Source organism: Camelus dromedarius, chromosome 13 (genome assembly GCF_036321535.1).
Source record: "Camelus dromedarius isolate mCamDro1 chromosome 13, mCamDro1.pat, whole genome shotgun sequence".
NCBI classification, from domain to species: domain Eukaryota; kingdom Metazoa; phylum Chordata; class Mammalia; order Artiodactyla; family Camelidae; genus Camelus; species Camelus dromedarius.
This window is the reverse complement of record NC_087448.1, coordinates 51,406,996-51,428,254: the sequence shown is the minus strand read 5'-3', so window position 1 is coordinate 51,428,254 and position 21,259 is coordinate 51,406,996. Positions and strand designations below refer to the sequence as shown.

The following is a 21,259-nucleotide window of genomic DNA, read 5'->3' as shown; positions in this document are numbered from 1 at the left end:
AGTCTGTATTCCTGCCATTTAATCATTTTAATTCTTTTTCTATTCATTAGAAAAGGAGAATACTAAGAGAAGAGAATCCCAGAATTCATATACCTTTGAATAATAGCCCTAAAAAAAAGTACAAAAGATTTCAACTCTCATTTCCCTTTCTCTTGTCAGATTTAACTAATGGTACATAATAGAGGGAGTTAGGTGTTCCTCTAACACTTACAATATGCAATTTTGCAGCTAGAATAAGAAAGAAGTAGCAATCTTCTGTTTCTGAGACTGCTGGAATTTGAGGTATAATGTGGTCCAGGGATGGGAGATGAGTTCTGCCCTGCATTTCAACTCTGTTTAATCGGCAGTGGTGGTCGCGAGAGGAGTCTTGATTCTCAGGCTCAGCAGGTAGGTCTGCATGGTCAGCCAAGGATGGGTCACGGGAGGGTGAATCACAGCAAGCGTGCCACGTGTTTCCCATCCCTGGCAGAGTGCTTAAGAGAATTCACAGGCTTTTGGGCTTGAAGCCTACAGGTGAATTCTGGCTGAGCTACTTACCAGGTTATGACATTGAAACAGCAAGGCCATAGAAGGTCATACATCAGATCTTCAAGACTTCATCAGATTCAGTTACTAATATCTGCTCTAACAGGGGGGAAATCTCCCAATCCTCACTACCTTATATACACAGACGTGTCACCTGAAGGGTAACGGCTCACATTTGATTCATCAGTGGCCACTATCTGCTGGTACAGGATCACCTACCCTCGGGAAATTCTTTATTTCTCAAGTCTTTCTATAGTTCTCTGCAAGGTGGCTCTCATGGGTCCATAAACAAGTTTAAAGGGTACTGCCATTCCCAGAAGTATCCCAGTTCCCTCGAGGACTCCCCAGGGCTGAACAGTCCTCAGGAACCCCACTATTTTTGTCCCAGGTACAGTGGCTACTGCTGCTCCTCCATCAGGTTATCATTTGTGATGCCAAGAACCCTCAGAGCCAAGCTGTGCTACGATGTGCAGTGAAATGGGTCTGTTGGGTAGAATTCTAAGAATGACCACTGTGACCCTCCCTTTGTGCCCCTTCCCTTTTGAGTGCCAGCAGAATCTGTGAACGTGATAAGATGTCACTCCTGTGATTAGGTTACTTTATATGGCAAAGGAAAGATTACCCAGCTGGGCCTAACTTAAACTTAATGAGGCCCTTAAAAGCAGAGTCTTCTCCAGCTCACAGCAGAGGGAGAAGTCAGAGATATGAAGCACAAGGATCTCATGTACCACTGCTGCCTTGAAGATGGCGGGGCAACGGAGAAAGAAATGCAGGTGCCCTCTAGAAGCTGAAAGTGGCCCCTGGCCGACATTAGAAAAAAATGAAGACCTCCGTCCTTTGGCCACAAGAAACTCAACAATCTGAATGGCCCTGGAAGCAGGCTCTTCCCCAGAGCCTCCAGGGAAGAGCCCAGTCTGACTGACACCATGACTTTGGCCTCGTGAGACCCTAAGTAGAGAACCTAGCCAAGCCTGCCTGGACTTCTGACCTACAGAACTGAGATAATGAATGGGTGTCGTTTCAAGCTGCTAAGTTTTCGCAGTGTGTTACACAGAAATAGGAAATACCTGGAGAAAAGGGAGGAAAAATTCTCTCCTCTGTTCGGCAGCCCCACAGCAGTGTTGTTTTGGGACCCATGTTTTACACTCCAGGGAAATGGATCTTTCTGATTTCATGTACAATCCTACTGTTTTCTGAAGATCAGACATGTGCCCAATGGCCTAAAGACTGTCATTACTCAGTCGTTAGAATACACTTCTCAGCTCTTGGTTAAAACTCTTGCAGGCCTAAAATTTATATGGAATCCTAGAAGACCCAGAATTGCCAAAGCAGTATTGAAGAAAAAGAATGAAGCTGGAGGAATAACCCTCCCAGACTTCAGATAATACTACAGAGCTACAGTAATTAAAACAGTGTGGTACTGGCATAAAAACAGACATAGGGATCAATGGAACAGAATAGAGAGCCCAGAAATAAACCATAGAACTATGGTCAATTAATCTTTGACAAAGGAGGCAAGAATATATGATGGAGAAAAGACAGTCTCTTCAGCAAGTAGTGTTGGGAAAACTAGACAGCAGCATGTAAATCAATGAAGTTAGAACACTCCCTCACTCCATACACAAAAATAAACTCAAAATGGATTAAAGACTTAAAATATAAGACAAGACATGATAAATCTCCTAGAAGAAAACATAGGCAAAACATTCTCTAACATAAATCTTACCAAAGTTCTCCTAGGGCAGTTTACCTAGGCAATAGAAATAACAGCAAAAATAAACAAATGGGACCTAATTAAACTTTTATGCTTTTAAACAGCAAAAGAAGCCATAAGCAAAACAAAATGACAACTTACAGAATGGGAGAAAATATTTGCAAATGATGCAATTGACAAGGGCTTAATTTCTAGAATATATAAACAGCTTATACAACTTAATAACAAACAAACAAACAAAAAAAACCAAACAAATCCAAAAGTGGGCAGAAGACCTAAACAAGCAATTCTCCAATGAAGACATACAAATGGCCAATAGGCACATGAAAAAATGCTCAATATCACTAATTATCAGAGAAATGCAAATCAAAACTGCAATGAGGTATCACCTCACAACAGTCAGAATGGCCATCATTCAAAAGTCCACGAATGATAAATGCTGGAGAGGGTGTGGAGAAAAGGAAACCCTCTTACATTATTGGTAGGAGTGTAGTTCGGTGCAGCCATTATGGAAAACAGCATGGAAATGCCTCAAAAAACTAAAAATAGACTTACCCTATGATCCAGCAATCCCACTCCTGGTATATACCGGAGGGAATTCTAATTTGAAAAGACACCTGCACCCCAGTGCAGCAGCACTATATACAACAACCAAGACATGGAAACAACCTAAATGTCCATCAACAGATGACAGGATAAAGAAGTTGTGGTATATTTATACAATGGTATACTAGTCAGCCATAAACAAGAATGAAATAACACCATTTGCAGCAACATGATGGACCTGGAGAATGTCATTCTATGTGAAGTAAGCCAGAAAGAGAAAGATACCATATGATATCACCCATATGCGGAATCTAAATAAACAAACAAACAAAAGGACACCATGAACTCATCCACAAAACAGAAACAGACTCACAGACATAGTAAACAATCTTATGGTTACCAGGGAAAGGCAGTGGGAAAGGATAAATTTGGGAATTTGAGATTTACAAATGTTAGCCACTATATATAAAACTAGATTTTAGAAAGTTTCTTCGGTATAGCACAGGGAACTATTTTCAATACCTTATAATAAACTTTAATGAAAAAGAATATAAAAATGAATATATGTACGTATATGCACGACTGGGACATTGTGCTGTACACCAGAAATTGATGCATTGTAACTGATGGCACTTCAATTGAAAACCAAAAAACAAACAAACAAAACCTTTTGCAGGCCTCGTTTCTTTACAAGTTCTTGTAGGAGGCGTCCCTGTTCCACCCTGAAGAGATGTACATGATCATCTATATTCATTCACTCATACATTTACTCATTAAACAGTGAATGCCTATCACATGTCAGGTTCTGTTCTAGATTCTGGTGACACAGAAGGAATGCACTAAAAGTCCTCTCTCACACAGAGCTTACATTTTCCTAAGGAATCAAGAGACAAATAAATAAACATCTTTGTCAAGTGATGCCAAGTGCTATGAAGAGAAACAGAGCAGAGTAAGGGGATTAGGAGCAACCCAGGATTGGATACCGTAACCATTGCTGACCAGCAATGACCTGTTGACAGGGGGGCCATTTGGGCAGTTCAAGAGTGAGCCCTGCAGATTTGCAGGGGAAGAGCACCGTAGGCAGAGGGGATTCTAAGTGTGAGGGTGCTGAAGTGGGAGGGGGTCTGGCATGTTTGAGGGCTGCCATTGCTGGACAGGAGTGAGGGAGGAGGAGAGAAGACGGAAATGACGTCAGCGAGGTACCAGAGGCTAGATCACGCGGGGCCCTACGGGCCACTGAAGAACGTGAATTTTACCCCGAGTGAAATGGAAAATACCAGAGGGATTTACCCAGGGGAGTTTCATCATCTGACTTGCAATTCTGTGGTGGAGGAGCTAAGGTGGAGGGAGATCGGCTAACGAGCCAGTGCACCGAGAGCTGACGGTGGTTTGCTGAAGAGGCAGCAATGGAGACAATGAGAAGATGCTGGATTCTGGACATATTAGAAGGTGGTGTTGACAAGATTTATGGACAGTTAGATTAGAAATGTGAAGGAAAGAGAAGAGTTAAGAAAAACAAATGCCTATGTCTGAATTCCAGCTGTGGGTGGGGCTGAAATTCCTTCCCAGGAGACATCTCAGGCTCTCAGTTCTACCAACTCTCCACACACCACTAGACACGCCTGCAGCCTAGTGGTGGTTATGTCCAGGCTTAACTTGAGATCAGAGCTTTGGTAAATAAATTCCCAGACACAGCCAAGCTTCTGTTGGGAGGCAAGAAAGCCAGGTAAGGCAAAATCTTCCAAGCATAAAGACCTCTGACTGAGCAGGCAGCCTGTTTCCTTATTTAACAGGAAAGGGCAGAAAGCACATGGCGCTGGTTCTCTAGCCCCTAATTCCAACAGAATTACACAATTTTGCCCAGCTCTTGAGTATGGTGTTGAAATCTGAATATGAGTGTGAGGTCCTGGGTCCCAGGTGGAGAATAGGTCCAAGCAGTATTTCATGGGGTATAAAGCATGTCAATCCAATCATAGCTTTTGTGTATGAGCAGAGAGTAAATCCTGACATTCTTTTGGCATGAAAATCACACAGGATCTCTGAATGTAGGGTACCATTTTATAAATAACAAAAGAAGGGTGAATAAAATAAAATCTTTTACACAGATAAAAACAGCAGGTTCAGACCCATTCTCCTGACTCCTCCCCCCTAAGCACAAGTATAAAGCCTGGGAATGGCCCAAGAGGCACCAAAGGAGACCAAACTGTGGTAAGAAGAAAGCTGGCTGGCTTGGGACCTCCAGACCTGAGGAACAACAGAGCACAGGGCATCTTGCGGCCTCCCACCAGAAAGAGGAAGTCCATCCAGACGTGGAATCTCCAATCTCCAACCTAGCAACAGAAGGCCTCCCAGGTTACTCCTCCCTGGATAAGACAGAAGACCCTCTGACAACAAAGGAGGAGCATCAGAGCCCCACCATAAATGGCCAGGGGAGGTATTCTTCCCCAGGAGCCTCACTCTCTCTTTCCACCATGAGACACCAAGGATTTAGGCCGAGAGGCCAACAGGAGAGGGCCAGCAACAGCAGGTGGCCAGTCCCAAAGCCTCTTTGTCCCTGAGGTCTGAGATTCTCCTCCCTCAAGCTGATGGAAATAACATGGAAAAGGCCCAGAAAACTAAAAAGCTAAAACAAACTTTAGCTCGTAAATGATCGTGATATTTTTGTAGCTAAAGATTAATAGGATAAACGTGCATATATGGTAGGGTTGAGCTGTGGGGCTAATAAAATGGCCTCTGTAAAAGATTTTATCTAGAAATTGAGATGTCCAGGTTGGGTTGCTAGCAGTGAAATCCTTAACCTTAGCTTTATATTTTAAACACATGCAGATTGAGGTTAAAATAAAATACACGATTTTACTAGCATACAGGAAGCAAGCAAGAGACACTGGTCTATATAAAGCTCTTGACTAAATTTGATTTTCAGCTAAGGTGCTTTGGGGAAATACACATAAAAAAAGCTTTCAAATAAAACTGAAATATGTTTTTGAGGAAAAATCTGAGGTGGTAGACCCCTTGGCTGTATCAAGATGGCCTTATTCTTGCAGGCTAAAGTTGAAATATAAAAACAGACCATTTTACTGAATTAGGGGAGAATTCAGGATTCTGGGAATATCAAGAAAATTTTTAGCCAAAATGAGCAATAAAAATCTTTGGAAAGTTCCCAAGCCATCCATATCTGAAGCAATATACAGAATCAGTTTCTGAAAGAAACTCAGCTAAGGAAGAAAGAAGGGTGATGGGGTGGAGAAAAAAAAAAAATCAGTTAATCAACATTTGAAAGAAAACAAAATCAGATGCTACTGAATGAATGTTTGTGTTCCCCTAAAACTTATATGTTGAAATCTTGAACCCCCACTGTGGTAGCAGTAGGGGGGGGGGGGGGCTTTTGGGAAGTAATTAGGTCACGAGAGTGGAACACTCATGAACCGGATTAAGTACTCTTATAAAAAGACCCCAGAGAGTTCTTTTGCCCCTTCCACCATCCTAGTTAGAGCAAGAGAGCAGTCTATGAACCAGTAAGTGAGTTCTCACCAGACACCAAATCTGCTGGCATCTTATCTTAGACCTTCCAGCCTCCAAAACAGTGAAATATAAATATTTGCTGTTTAAAACACCTCATCTGTTAGGTATTTTTGTTACAGCAGCCCAAATGGAATAAGGCATCAGATATGAGAAATCAGTTAAAGATTAATTCAAGAATGTGAAATACAACATCCCATGTGGAAAAGGTATGTAATCAATCAAGTAACCAAATTGCCCCTCTTCAGCCTTCCCTTGACGATCCCTCCATAAATGACCTGCTCTATAAAGAACAGGTGGAAAAAACTGATTCTTATGAAAGCCAGTTAGAAGCTTCAGGAAGAGAATTCCCCAAATACTACTTAGACGCTTTTAAAACAAAATTTTTAGTTAAGAGAATCCAGTTGGATACATTCCTGACATAATGAAAAAGACTTTTTAAAAAATCCGTTCTACTTTTGTAGATAAAGAAGTACTCATTCAATCAATAGAACTGAAGACCACCAAGGCTGCAAGGACTGAAACGCTGTCAACTACTGAAAAGACAGCTAGAGCCATGGAGCCGACTGCTCCCTGGAACGACATGAAGATGCTCGGTGTCACATGGCAAGTAACCTCCTATACAGCTTCCCCCAAATGTCTCTGTCTTAATTTCTTAGTGTGACTAAATATTTAAAAATGTAAAGAATCTCTCTAGCTTGCTAAAGACTGTATCAGCCGTAAGAAAGAATGAAATCTAGCCATTTGCAACAACATGGATGAAATTGTTGGAGGGTAATATACTTAGTGAAATGAATCAGAGAAAGACAAATACTATATGCTATCATTTATACGTGGAATCAAAGAAATAAATAAATAAAACGAATAAATAAAACAGAACAGGCTCACAGACAACAGAACCAAATAGGTCTATCTCACGCTCACGTATATGCAAAAATTTTACACAAAATTTTAGCAAAACAAATCCAACAATATACAGAAAGAAAACACACCATGATCGATTTGGGTTGAAGGAGGGGGAAGGAAAAAGCAAGTTTGAGTAAACACTCAAAAATTAATGTATTGATAACTTCCAGAGCAGGTAGTCATGCCTGCCAGGGAGGAAGAACTTGCCTTGCGAGCTGAAGTTGTCCAGCTTGAGGTGGGGCTGAACCCCCTTAAGCAGAAGCTGCTGGCGGCTCCTAGGACAGAGATGGAACCAGAGCCGCGCGGGAGCCGAGCTGGAGCCAGAGACCAGGCTAGAACACCTGCTTCCGGTGTCGCAGTTGCCCCGGAAGGGCTCCTAATTGAGACGACGCACTCAGCGAGCAGCTAGTGCTGCCTGCGCTGAGCATGCGCAGACCTCTAGGCCTGGTGAGCGCCTATTGTTTTCCGGGGTGTGGTGGACTTGGCTTCACGCAGGGAACCATCACTTGATTGGAGATGAGCAGCCGGGAGGGCCAGCGTTGTGAGGATTTTTCGCGGCTGCCTCACCTCGGCCTGGAGTGCATCCCCTCGGCTCAGGCCCTTACGCCCAACTAACTGCTCAGTGTGCTCATGTCACCCTCCACCTGGCAGAGGACACATAATGCTGTCCGTCCCGCCTCACGTGTCGGCCCAGTGCCCTAGCTTCCAGGCCCAGATCCCAGCCTTTCACTACGACTGCGGGCCTTGCCATCCCTGCGTCTTCCCTCAACTGCCTCCGAGGAGACAGTGACCAACTGCGCAGATGGCGGGGCGCTCGGTGTCCGGTGTTGTAAGCATAGCCTGGGTACAGCGCTGCCTGCAGGCGCTGGAAGTGCTGAGGATCACTGCTGCCTCGGCCCTCTCACAGTGGCAGCCTGTTGCTCTGGGATGCCTTCGGAAGCGTTTCTGCAAAATTCAGCAGCGGAGCCGCAGGGCCAACTGTGTAGCTGGCGAGGAGTGGCCCACTGTGAGTAATCTGCAGAACTAAAATCAAGCCTTCTGTGGCTCCGAACCATTGGTAAGTGCCGCTCCCTGCCGTGGCTGAGCCCAGAGGGGCAGGCTGCTGTCAACCATTCTAATCGACTTCTGGGTTCTGGGGCGCCCCACCAGTTGCTGGACTTCACATCTCAAAAAGTATCTGTTGTTTGCCTCTTACCTAACACAGACCTTTGAAATATTTGGACTCGAGGGATGCAGAAAAGTGGAAACTCCTAGAAGTAATATAGGAAGGGATTCGAGGCACCTAGGAAGTGGCCCCTCTCTCTCCATTTATGTGATTTGAAAACGAGGCAGTGACTCCCAGAAATCCATGCTGCAATCCTTAAGAGTTAGAGTTTGACAGTTCAGGATGTTGTGAAGGGCTGGGCTACCAAAATTGATTAAACATCCCACAGCACCGAGGGGGCTGGTATGGTCTGACCTGGGAAAGAAGTGGATTGCCATATTATCTCAAAGATAGATTCATTTGCATTTTTTAGTAATGTAGAGAAAAGCCTGCGATTCTGAAGTATCAGCAAATGAACTATGAACTCTTTTTTAAGGGGCTCTTTGATTGCAATTTATTGGATTACTTTTACTTATTAACCAGGTATCATACTGCTTCTGAATATCCTCTTGTTTTCAGAGCTTGGAGAGTGTCTTGACCTTGTGACTTGTAAGTAAAAAGATGGTTTTGTTTTAACTGGCAAATCATATACTCATCCTGCCTTTTTCCCCACCTCCTCCAAATTAAAAAGGCAAAAGCAAAAACAAAAAAACAAACAAAAAAAAAGTTGTAAGTGTCCATTTTGTGCCTAGAATTGAGGTGTCATAAACTTAGTCATACATACCAAATTGATCATAGACGTTCATAGATACTTAAGGGCAGCTTATTGTTTAGTAATACATTCTTTGGGCCTGATTCCAAATTGTAGAATATATTCTACAGAAAATGGTATTTTAATACGTAAATTGTTTTAATTATCTGGGAAGTGGTCATTGCATTAAACGTTTTGAATTTATGTCAAAGTCAAATCTTTACAGTTCAACAAGATAAAGGAAACCACTTTTGTAGTCTGACAAATTTCCTTAAAAATTTTCTTAAAGTCAGCTTCAGGGTCCACCTTATGTTGTACACGTATAACGTTTTCTAAGCTGTATACTTTGGTTTACTTTGCCTTGGAATCTTAAAAGTCCAGTTCCAACCTCCCCTCTGCCCTTTAATTTACCTTTTCTATTTTGGTTTAACCTGTGTTCTCCCAGCATTTTATAGCAGTGTAAATTTTAGGTTTTTTTTTTTTTAATGTTTGTTTACTTACTAAACGACATTTTCATGAAAGGGCAGGTAGTCTGCCAAGATTATACAATGTACAACAAAATTAGAAGTAGAAATGTTCTAGGAAAGTATATACCAGCAGCAACTTACAGAACAAATGCTTTGCCTTCTTGAAAGCGGGTTTGGTCCGTATGCTCCAGCAGATTGTTGCATGCAGGCCCATAATTGTCAGATTCCTTTTTTTTTTTAAGAGAAGGCAGAAATCACGGATGTAAATGTAAAATCTTTGCATCTCTAGCAACAAATTGAAGGGGTTGGGGATGGGGACAGGGGTTAAAAAAAAAACCACCATGGGCTAGACAAAACCCACTGCAGGCCTGCTGGTCATCAGTTTGCAACATCTGGTATGGACTCTTGTTTTATTATAAAAGGCTGGTAATTTAAAGATCAGCTTCAAAATTAGGAAGTCATCATTTCTTCATTGTAGGATTTAGAGTAACTCGTTGTAATTCTTTGAACAGGTATGCTTATAGTATGCCCTTCTCTGTTTTAAAGATGTAACAGGCCTCTTATTACTCCTTCTCCCAAGGAGTTATGCAAATAAGTGACAGAGGTGTAGGGAAGAACAACAACAACAAAACAATGTGTTTTCCCGCATAAAGAGAATAAAAGACAACGTATCATCTCAGCAGATGCAGAAATTTAACATCCTTTCATAAAAAGTAACCCTCTTTGTTAACAAAGAATAGAAGAGAATATTCTTTTATCTATTAAAGGCTACCTATCCAAACCTACAGCAGTCATCACAGTTAATGGTAAATTGTTGAAAGATTTTGCTCAGAGATTTGAAGTGAATCAAAGATGCTTGCTATCACCACTTATATTCATATTTTAATAAAAGTTCTAGCCAGCACAATGAAGCCAGAAAAAGAAATAAATGTATAAGGGTTAGAGAGAAAGAAATAAAACAACCTTTTTCTCTTCCTTTTTCCTTTTTTTTTTTTTAACAGAAAGCAAGATTGTATATGTAGAAGGTTCAAAGTACAATTACAAGCTATTGAAATTATATTTATAAGGTTATAGATTTCAGGGGGTAAATATAGCAATTGTGATGGTTAATTTTGTGTCAACTTGATTGGGCTTAGGGTTGCTAAGATAGCTGATAAAGCATTATTTCAGGGTGTGTCCATAAAGGTATGTCCCAGAGAGGTTAGCATTTAAATCCACAGACTGCTTAAAGATCTCCTTTACCAATAAGGGTGAGCATCATCCATTCCTTTGAGAACCTGAATAGAACAAAAAGGTAGAGAAAGGGCAAATTTGCCCTGTGTTTGAGCTGAGACCTCCACCTTCTTCCCTTCAGTGCTCTTGGCTCTCAGGTTTTTTAATACACACCAGGATTTATGCCATCAGACCCCAGTTCTCAGACCTTCAGACTTAGGCTAAATTAAACCACCAGCTTTCCTGGTTTTCCAGCTTGGAAACAGCAGATCAAAGGACTTGCTGGCTTCCATAACAGTGTGAGCCAATTCCTAAAATATGTCACCTCTTATACGTCTGTATATATCCTATTGGTTCTGTTTATCTGAACCCTGACTAGTACACTAGTCAATCATACATACTTCTTTATACCAGAAAAAAAAAGGAAAATAAAGTTTTATAAGAGATTCATTTGCAGTAACATCCAAGCACATAAAATACCTATGAAGAAAAATGAACAAAAAGATATGCAAGACCTCTATATAGGAAACTATAAAATATTACTGAGGGAATTAAAAAATATGTAAGTAAATGTATGTATATACATGGAGAAACTCAATATTGTCAGATGTCAGTTTCCCTAAGCTGGTATTTCTCTAAACTGATGTATTCATTCACAGCAATCCAAAACAAAATCCCAACGGGTTTTTGCTGCTTTTATTGTGAAAGTTGACAAGGTGATTCTAAATTGTATGAAAATACAAAAGATCAAAAATCAGTATAATCTCGAAGGGCAAAAGTATTAGAATGCCTACTCTACTGGACATCAAATTTTTTAAATTAAGAGAGTATGATATTGGAGCTGGAATAGACAAGCCAATGGAATGGAGTCTAAAGATAACACCCACACACACAAGGATACTTAGTAATAACTACTCATTTCCATTCTTAAGAAATAATTTCTTTCTTGTTTTTTTTTTAAATCCCATGAGAGGATGTTGACTGCTTCTGTTGAGATAATCACACTTTTCTTTTATCCTTTAATGTGGTAAAATAAATATATGTCAATTTGTGGGTTAGTCTTTCTTTACTGTTCTAAGGATATCTGTCTAGTCCAAGATCATGTAGCTGTCATCCATAGATAACTTTGCATGTTATCTTTTATAGATTTATAATCTACAGGTAATTGTTGTGGGGTGGGGGGGGTAGTTGTATGGGGGGTGGCTAGGAGTCAAGTTTTATTTTCTATGTATATATCCTACTTTTCTAGCACCGTTTAGCTAACTAAGCAGAGACTTCAGTGGACACACATAGCAAAAACTATAGACTCTACAAAGTTCAGGAAAATCATGAAACAAATGCATGAACAATAACAAATAGCAATAAGGACAAACTAAACGTGAAGTGGAAGGCAAGTCTACTGGCAGTAAATTCTCTCAATTTGTATTGGTCTTCTTATTGCTTCTTCACTTTTGATAAATAATTTCCAGGGTACAAAATCCTAGGATGTTGGGGGTTTTTTCCTCTCAATACTTTAAATATTTCATTCCTCTCACTTTTTGTTTGCATGGTTTCTGAGAAAGAGTCAGATGTAATTCTTATCTTTGTTCCTCTATATGTAAGATATTTTTTTTCCTCTGGCTTTCATGGTTTATTCTTTATCTTTGATTTTCTGTAATTTGAAAATTATATGCCTTGTAAGTCACCATTTGGTATGAAAGTTAAAAGATGAAATTATTAAAATAACCATATCTAGAATAATTTAATAGGTATACAATATAAAATATGTAAATTAACTTCAGTAACATAATATGTGGGGCGAGAAGTAAAATTACAGTTTTTGTATGTAACCGAAGTTATCAGCTTAAAATAGGCTCTAATAACATCTGAAATATAAGCTATTTTATGGAAGCCTCACATGGTAACCACAAAGAAAAAATCTTTGGTAGACATGCAAAAGACGAAGAGAAAGGAATCAATAAGTACCACTACAAGAAAATTTTATCAAATTACAAAGAAAGACAGCAAGAGAGAAGAAAAAAACTACAAAACAGTCATAAGACAATGAACAAAAATGGCAATCATAAATCCTTACCTATCAATAATAACTTCAAGTGTAAATATATTAAATCACCAATCTAAGACGTAGAGTGCTCAGTGAATGGGAATACACGATCCAACAATATGCTGCCTACAAGAGCCCCACTTTAGCCTTAGAGCCACACAAAGGATGAGTATGAAGGGACGGAAAAAGATAGTCCATGAAATGGTAACCAAAAGAAATCAAGGGTGGCTATACTTACATCAGATAAAATAGACTTTAAGCCAAAGACTGTAATAAGAGAAGAAAGTCATTCTATAATAATAAAGAGGTCAGTGCATCAAGAAAAATATAACAATTGTAAATATATACAACACTGGAACACCTAGTATTTTAATATTTAATGTTTAATTTAATTAATAACTTAATTAACTAATATTTAAAGCAAACATTAACAGAACTGAAGTGAGTAGTAGGTAGCAATACAATAATAGTAAGGCACTTCAATACCCCATTTCAGCAATGGCTAGATCATCCAGGCAGAAAGTCAATAAGGAAACAGTGAACTTGAATAACAGTATAGACCAAATAAACCTAATAGACATACACAGAATGTGCACATGGTACATTCTCTAGGGAAGATCCTTTGTTAGGCTACAAAACAAGTCTTAATAAATTGAATAAAATTGAAAACATAGCAAGTATCTTTTTTGATCACAATGGATGGTATGAAACTAGAAATTAAAGGAGGAAAATTGCAAAAAGTCATAAAAATGTGAAAATTAAACAATACACTCTTGAACAAGTATTGGATCAAAGAAGAAATCAAATAAGAAATAAAAACATACCTTGAGACAAACAATAATGGAAAGATACCAAAACTTATGGGATACAGCAAAAGCAGTTCTCTAAGTGAAGTTTATAGCAATAAACACTTATGTTAATAAAAAAAGAAATTTCTCAAGTAAACAACCTAACATTACATCTCAAGGAACTAAAGAATAAACTAAGCTCAACTTGAGCAGAAGGAAGGAAATAATAAAGATTAGAGCAGAAATAAATGAAATAGAGACTAACAAAACAATAGAAAGTATCAACAAAACTGAGTCAGCTTTTTCAGAAGATAAACATAATTGGCACACCTTTAGCTGGACTAACCAAGAAAAAAGAGAGTGTGTAAATAAATAAAATTATAAATGAAAGGTGAGACATTACAACTGACAGCAGAGAAATACTAAGGATCATAGGAGACTCTTATGAACAATTATACACCAACAAATTAGATTACCTAGAAGAAATAAGTAAATTCCTAGAAACATACAACCTTTTAAGGCTGAATCATGAGGAAATAGAACATCTGAACAGACCAATAATGAATAAGGAGATTGAATGAGTCATCAAAAACCTCCCAACAAAGAAAAGCCTACAACCAGATGGCTTGATTGATGAATCCCACCAAACATTTAAAGAAAAATTAACACCAATCCTCAAAATCTTCCAAAAACTTGAAGAGGAGGGAACACTTCCAAACTCATTTTACAAAGCCAGCATTACCCTCATACCAAAACCAGACAAGGACACCATAAGAAAAGAAAATTACAGATCAATATCCCTGATGAATATAGATTTAAAATCAGCAAAATACTAGCAAACCCAATTCAGTAATACAGTAACAGGATTATAAACCATGATAAAGTGGCAGTTATTCCTGGGATGCTAGGATAGTTCAACATACATAAATCAATAAATGTGATATACCACATTAATCGAATAAAGGGTAAAAATCATATGGTCATCCCAATAGATGCCAAAAGAGCATTTGAAAAAATTCAACATGTTTTCATGATAAAAATCTCTCAGTAAGCTAAGTATAGGAGAAATATACCTCCACATAATAAAGGCCATACATGAAAAGCCCATAGTTAACATAACACTCAATAGTAAAAAGCAGTAAGCTTTTCCTTTAAAATTAGGAACAAGACATGTGTGCCTATTCTTACCACTTTTATTCAACATAGTACTGGGAGTACTGGCCAGAATAATTAGGCAAGAAAAATAAATAAAGGTCACTCAAATCAGAGAAGAAGAAGTAAAATTGTCTCTCTTTACCAATGACATGATCTTATATATAGGAAACCCTTAAGACTCCACCAAAACACTGTTAGAACTAATAAACAAATTTAGTAAAGTTGCTAGATCCAAAATCAACACAAAAATCTGTTGCACTTCTACATACCAACAACAAACTATTTTAAAAAGAAATAAAGCCATTCCATTCACAATAACATCAAAAGGAATAAAAGAGTTAGGAATAAATCTAACTGAAAACTAGGAAACATTGATAAAATTAATTGAAGGAGACACAAATAAATGGGAAGATATCCCATATTCATGGATGGGAAGAATTAATATTGTTAAAATATCAGTACTGCCCAAAGTGATCTACAGATTCAAAGCAATATCTATCAAAGTTGCAGTAGCATTTTTCACAAAAACAGGAAAAAGATCCTAAAGTGTGTAGAGAACCGAAGACCCCAAATTGCCAAGGCAATCTTGAGGCAAGGAGATTAAAGTTGGAGGCATCACAATTCCTGATTTTAAAATATATTGCAAAATATATAAAAGCTACAGTAATCAAAACAGTATGGTACTGACATAAAAACAGGCATACAGATTAATGGAACTGAATAGATAGCCCAGAAATAAATTTACTCCTTTATGGTCATCTGCTCTTTGACAATGGTTCCAAGAACACGCAATGGGGAAAGGACAGTCTCTTCAATAAATAGTGTCGGGAAAACTGAATATCCACATGCAGAAGAATGAAACTGGACCCTTACCTCACACTGTATACAGAAATCAATTTGAAATGAATTAAAACTTAAATGTAAGACCTGAAACTATAAAAGTACTAGAAGAAAATATAGGGAAAAAAACTACTTTACATTGGTCTGGGCACTGATATTTTGGATATTACCCTAAAAACACAAGCAACAAAAGCTAAAATAGGCAATTGAAATCACATAAATCTAAAAAGCTTCTGCACAGCAAAGAAAACAACAGAGTGAAGGGACAATATATGGAATGGGAGAAAATATTTGCAAATCATATATCTGATAAGGGGTTAATATCTAAGATATATAGGAGAATCAATAGAAAAAAAAACCCCACTAAGAACCCAATTTTAAAATGGGCAAAGGATATGAATAGACATTTCTCAAAAGAAGATAAACAAATGGTCATTAGGCATAGGAAAAAATACTCAATATCACTATCACAGGGAAATGCAAATCAAAACTACAATGAGATGTCACCTCAACCAATGAGATGTTAGAATGGCTTTATTATCAAGAAAAAAAAAAACCAAAAGATAGTTAAGTGTTGGTAAGGATATGGAAGAAAGTGAATGTAGTGGGAATGTACACTGTTGCATCCACTAAGGAAAACAGTTTGAGTTTCCTCAAAAATCTAAAAATAGAACCACCATATGATCCAGCAATCCCACTTCTCAGTATATATCCAAATCACTATCTCAAAGCAATATCCGCACTCCCATGTTCATTGCAGCATTATTCACAGTAGCCAAGATTTGGAAATGACCCAAATGTCTGTTGATGGATGAATGGATAAATGTGAATGAATGGAGATATAATATATAAAGATAGAGATATATAGAGATATATAGATACACACACACACACACGGGAAATTATTCAGTGATAAAGAAGGAAATCCTGCCATTTGTGACAACATGGATGAACCTGAAGAGCATTACACTAAGTAAAATAAGCCAGACACAGAAAGACAAATACTGCATGAGCTCATCAATATGTGGAATCAAAAAAAGTTGAACTGATAAAAGCAAAGTAGAATGGTAGTTGCTGAGGCATGAGAGAAGGGGGAATGGAGAGATGTCATTCAAAGAGTATCAAGTTCAGTTAGGCAGGATGAATAATTTCTGGAGATACAATAGACAATAATAATACTGTATTGCATACTTGAAATTGCTCAGAATGTAGATCTTAAGTGTTCTCACCACACAGAAAAAGAAAAGTAACTGTGTTGGGTGATGAATGTGTTACTTAAATGGCTGTGGTAATTTGATACATATATCAAAACATCACATTGTATACCTTAAATACATACATTTTTGTCATTTTTGTCAATTATACTTCAGTAAAGCTGGGGGAGAATACAGCTACATTAACAGTGACAAAGCAAGCAGGCAAAAAGAAGAGAAGAGAAAAGAAGAAAGGGAGGGAGAGAGGAAGGAAAGAAGGAAAGGGGAAGGAGGGAAGGAGGAAGGGAGGGAGGAAGATCAATTGGATTAAAAAGCAAGAAGTAAACTCTCTGTTTTCAGATGACATAATCTTATGTATAGAAAATTCTAAGGAATTAACACAAAAAATTTAGAGCTAATAAACACAGCAATAGGATGCAAAATAAATATACAAAAGTTAGTTGTATTTCTGTACACTAGCAATGAACATGAAATGAACTCTGAAAATGAAATTAAGAAAATAATTCCACTTACAACAGTGTCAAAAAGAATAACATACCTAGGTTTAAATGCAACAAAACAAGTACAAGGCTTATACACTGAAAACTACAAAACATCATTGAAAGAAATTTTAAAAGACCTAAATAAATAGAAAGACATCCTGTATGAACAGATTGGAAGATCTAACATTTTTAAGGTGTCAATACTCCTCAAAGTCAAAGTGATGTACACATTCATTGCCATCCCTAACATTCTGTTTCTTTTTTTAAGAAATTTGCAGGCTGATCCTAAAGTTCATATGGAAATTCAAGGAACCCAGAATAGCCAAAACAATCTTGAAAAAGTTGGAGGACTCACATGTTCAGATTTCAGCACTTACTACAAACTCAAAACAGTATAGTACTGGTATAAAGACAGACATATAAATCAATGGAATAGAACTGATAGTCTAGAAATATGTCTACACATTATGCTCAATTAATTTTTTACAAGGATGCCAAGACCCTTCGATGGGGAAAAAACAGCCTTTAAGAAGCGGTCAATTAAAAAAAAAAAGCAGTCAATTGAATAAACACATGTAAAGAATGGAGTTGGACCTCCACCTCGCACCATATTTTTACTCAAAGTAAAGTTACCCCAAGTAGATCAAAGACTTAAATGTAACAGGAAAAAAAAAAAAAAAAACTTAGGTTAAATTTTCATTGCCTTGGATTCATTTCCTAGATATGACACCTGAAGCACCAGCAAACAAAGAAAAAATACATTGGATTTCATCAAAATTAAAGACTTTTGTGCATCAAGAAATTACAAAGACTGTGTCCTAATGGTATCTGTATGATCTCTGATGGTTGACGCATTGGACCTCAGCCAGCCTTGAAGATGACAACAGCACTCAGGCCAACTTTTGAACTGGCAACAGATGAGAGAGGAAAAGGAGAAGGTGATTTGAGCCAATTCTCAAAGCAACATTCAAGTAGAGACCTACCATTTCATACAAAGATATAATATAGACAAACCCCTCAGGATGCTCCTGAAGAGATTTGGAACCATGACTTCAGGAGAATTGGAAGAGAGAGAGAGAGTTGCTTCAAGAGAGAAAAATAAGAGATCGTCCAACCCAAGGACATAAAACTCCTCTTCAGTGTTGGAGAAGCTGCTGTTAGACCAGATTCCCCCTGCCAAGCTCAATGCAGATGATCCCCTAACAGATGAGGAAGATGAAGATTTTATAGAGGAGAGTGATGATGGTGGTGATACTGCAGAACTAGGAAAGATCTGAAAAGCAAGCCAGGAAGGGACAAGAGCAAAAAAAGCTGGAGAAGAAAGGATTTGTATGGCAAACATTCTGAATGGAACCACTCTCCTTAATCTCACTGACCCATCCCAGCCTCAGGCCAACTTGAAAGCTGAAAGAAGATGGGATGATAATGCTGTTTTCAAGGACTGTGCAAAAGGGGTAGATGATCCAAAGAAAGACAAAAGATTTGTAAATGCTATGCTGTGATCTGAATTTCAAAAAATGTTCATGGAGAAATATATTAAATAGCGCAGTTCTTTTGTTCTTAATTATAGACTGTAAAATGTAAACAATCTGACTTTATTTGGGTTAGTTTTTGTTTCTCTTTTCCCCCATCTAAACTGTGAGTAGGCTTTCCTGATTTTAAGTTCCTTAATCTTTTCCTTTATTGATACCTTTTTGGATAAGGACTTGGGAATTCATTTAACCCAATTTCCATCTCTGAATATTTCCAGTCAGATGTTTCCTTTTTAACATGGGAAAGGGAATCTGCTTGTAATAAATATTTTTAAAATCTAAAAAAAAAGAAATTACAAAGACAAATCACAAAATGGGATAGATATTTGCAAATCATGTATCTGTTCAGAGTCTAGTATCCCGAATATAAAAAGAACCATTACCGGTGAGCAATAAAAAGACGAACAGCCCAGTTTAAAAATGAGAAAGGATATGAATAGACATTTCTCCAAAGAAGATACACAAACGGCGATAGCACATGTGTAGGGGTTTCCATTTAGCCCTATGGAAGTTTTTATTTTGGCCCATTATTCTAATTTTTAAGTTATTTTAGATTCCTGTGTTACCATCGGATACACAGGTATCCCTGCCAGTCTCCCATCAGTTTCCAATTTGATCAGCATACCACCAGTGTCCTCATTCAGATCTTAACAGGCAGAAAGCAAAGCCATGTCATATACCACTGTACCTTTCTCCAGGTGAACGGCAGTAGTGCATTGATTAGTGCTCTTTCAATGTTTCTGTATAACAACTAGGCTATGATGTTGTAACAAATTATCCCTCAAATCTCAATGACTCCATACAGCAGAAATTTGATTCTTATGCATGTTGCAGTCCAGTATAGGGCAAATGACTCTCCTGAGCAGTTTGCCTCCAGACAATACCCAGGGAACTGGGCTGCACCTGTGGAATGGCTCTGCTGTGCACTGGGATAAGCAACGGAGAGTGTAAGCGAAGAACCTCACAGGATCTTTTAGGGGCCAGGTCTGAAAGTGACATGTATCACTTCTGCCCACATCCTCTGTGTCATACCAGCCTCAGACTTACTGCTGTACCAAAGTACCCAGGAAGAAGAAACGGTATTCATTAGTACCCATAACTTCGTCAATATAGTAAAACCTCAATCTTCCAAAATTGGCCATGGCAGGAGACTTCGCAAATGGGAAGGGGTGAGTGGACCTTGCAGCCTTGGTCTTTTGCCCTCAGGACTTGCCTTCCTTTGGCGCCCTTTCACTTACATCACTACCACACAAACGTCAGAGGCTGCTGCAGCCATTTAAATGCACCCACCAAAGAGAGACTCACACTTCCCACAGCCTGACAATGTGGAGAAGATGCTCTGCACCAGTGGAGTTACATGAAACAGGCCAGCTCGTTACTTCCACAGCGAAAGAAACTCAGTGATAACTCTACCAACTCACAAATTCTCTCTGCTGAGAATTGCTGCCCCTCCAAGCAACAAAACCTAACATGATCCTATGTTGACTCTCTGTTGCAGGTGGTCCCACATCTGTTCCAAGAAGAAACACTCTTAGATGTCTTGCCCCCAAAGAACTATGAGAATTTTTCCTGATAATCACCTCTTTTATAAAAAGTGACCCCTGAAAGCCCCTCTTTTTTAAGGGAAACTCCAGTCCCAGCCCCAGAAGACATGTAGTCTCAACTTCATGGCCTTAACGGGACAACCACAACAGATTACCTACCACATGTACACCTTAGGGGCAGGTGCAATAGTTCTAGCATAATTCTTTGCTGTGTGGAACTGTCCTTACTACCCTGACATACACCAAACAACTCCTAGCCCTTGTATCTAACAAAAATGACCCCACAATTTTCCAAATGTTTCCTGAGATCTACAATTGAGAATCACTGGGATTTATATATAAATTCATCCAACCCCAACCCTTCAGAGATGCTGATAATTTAGCATTCAATGCCATGCACTTCAAAAGGAAGGAAGGGAGGGAGGCTATTTATTGGGTTTCTTGTGCAAAGAAGGAAACAGTACCACCAAATGTTTTTTTCTCTTATTCCTCCTTCTCTGCTTTCAAGAAAAAATAGATTTGCCTGGACATGGATGTGGTCCATGGCCCATGATAAACCATGACTTGATGCTTCTAGACTCCCCCTTTCAGTTCCTTATTCTATAGGGGAAGTCATAGGAGTCACGGCATTGTCTGAACAAAGACCCCCCCACCCCAAATGAGCCTTCTGGGTAAGCCTTCCCCCCCAAACTGAGTCTTCTTACAGAGCACCCTTTCCTATCCATCGCTCCCTGGCCAACTCCTCACTGGCCCATATCCCCCAAGGCCCCTTACTTCAGATACAGGTTGTCCCTTATAAGGTCTTTTCAGAAAACAGGGCTTTATTATTGAATCAGTTGATTTAGTGATTACTAATATTTATTAATTAATTTAGGAACACTGAAGAATTAAATATCCTTGCAGGCAGGGTGTGATGGACCTGTAATAAATGCATCT

General features: G+C 38.7%; 1 pseudogene; it reads left to right on the top strand.

Annotated features, from left to right (window-relative positions):
• The first annotated feature begins 18,112 nt into the window (after nt 1-18,112).
• On the top strand, nt 18,113-18,791 carry LOC105089764 (spliceosome-associated protein CWC15 homolog; annotated as a pseudogene).
• The last annotated feature ends 2,468 nt before the right edge of the window (nt 18,792-21,259 follow it).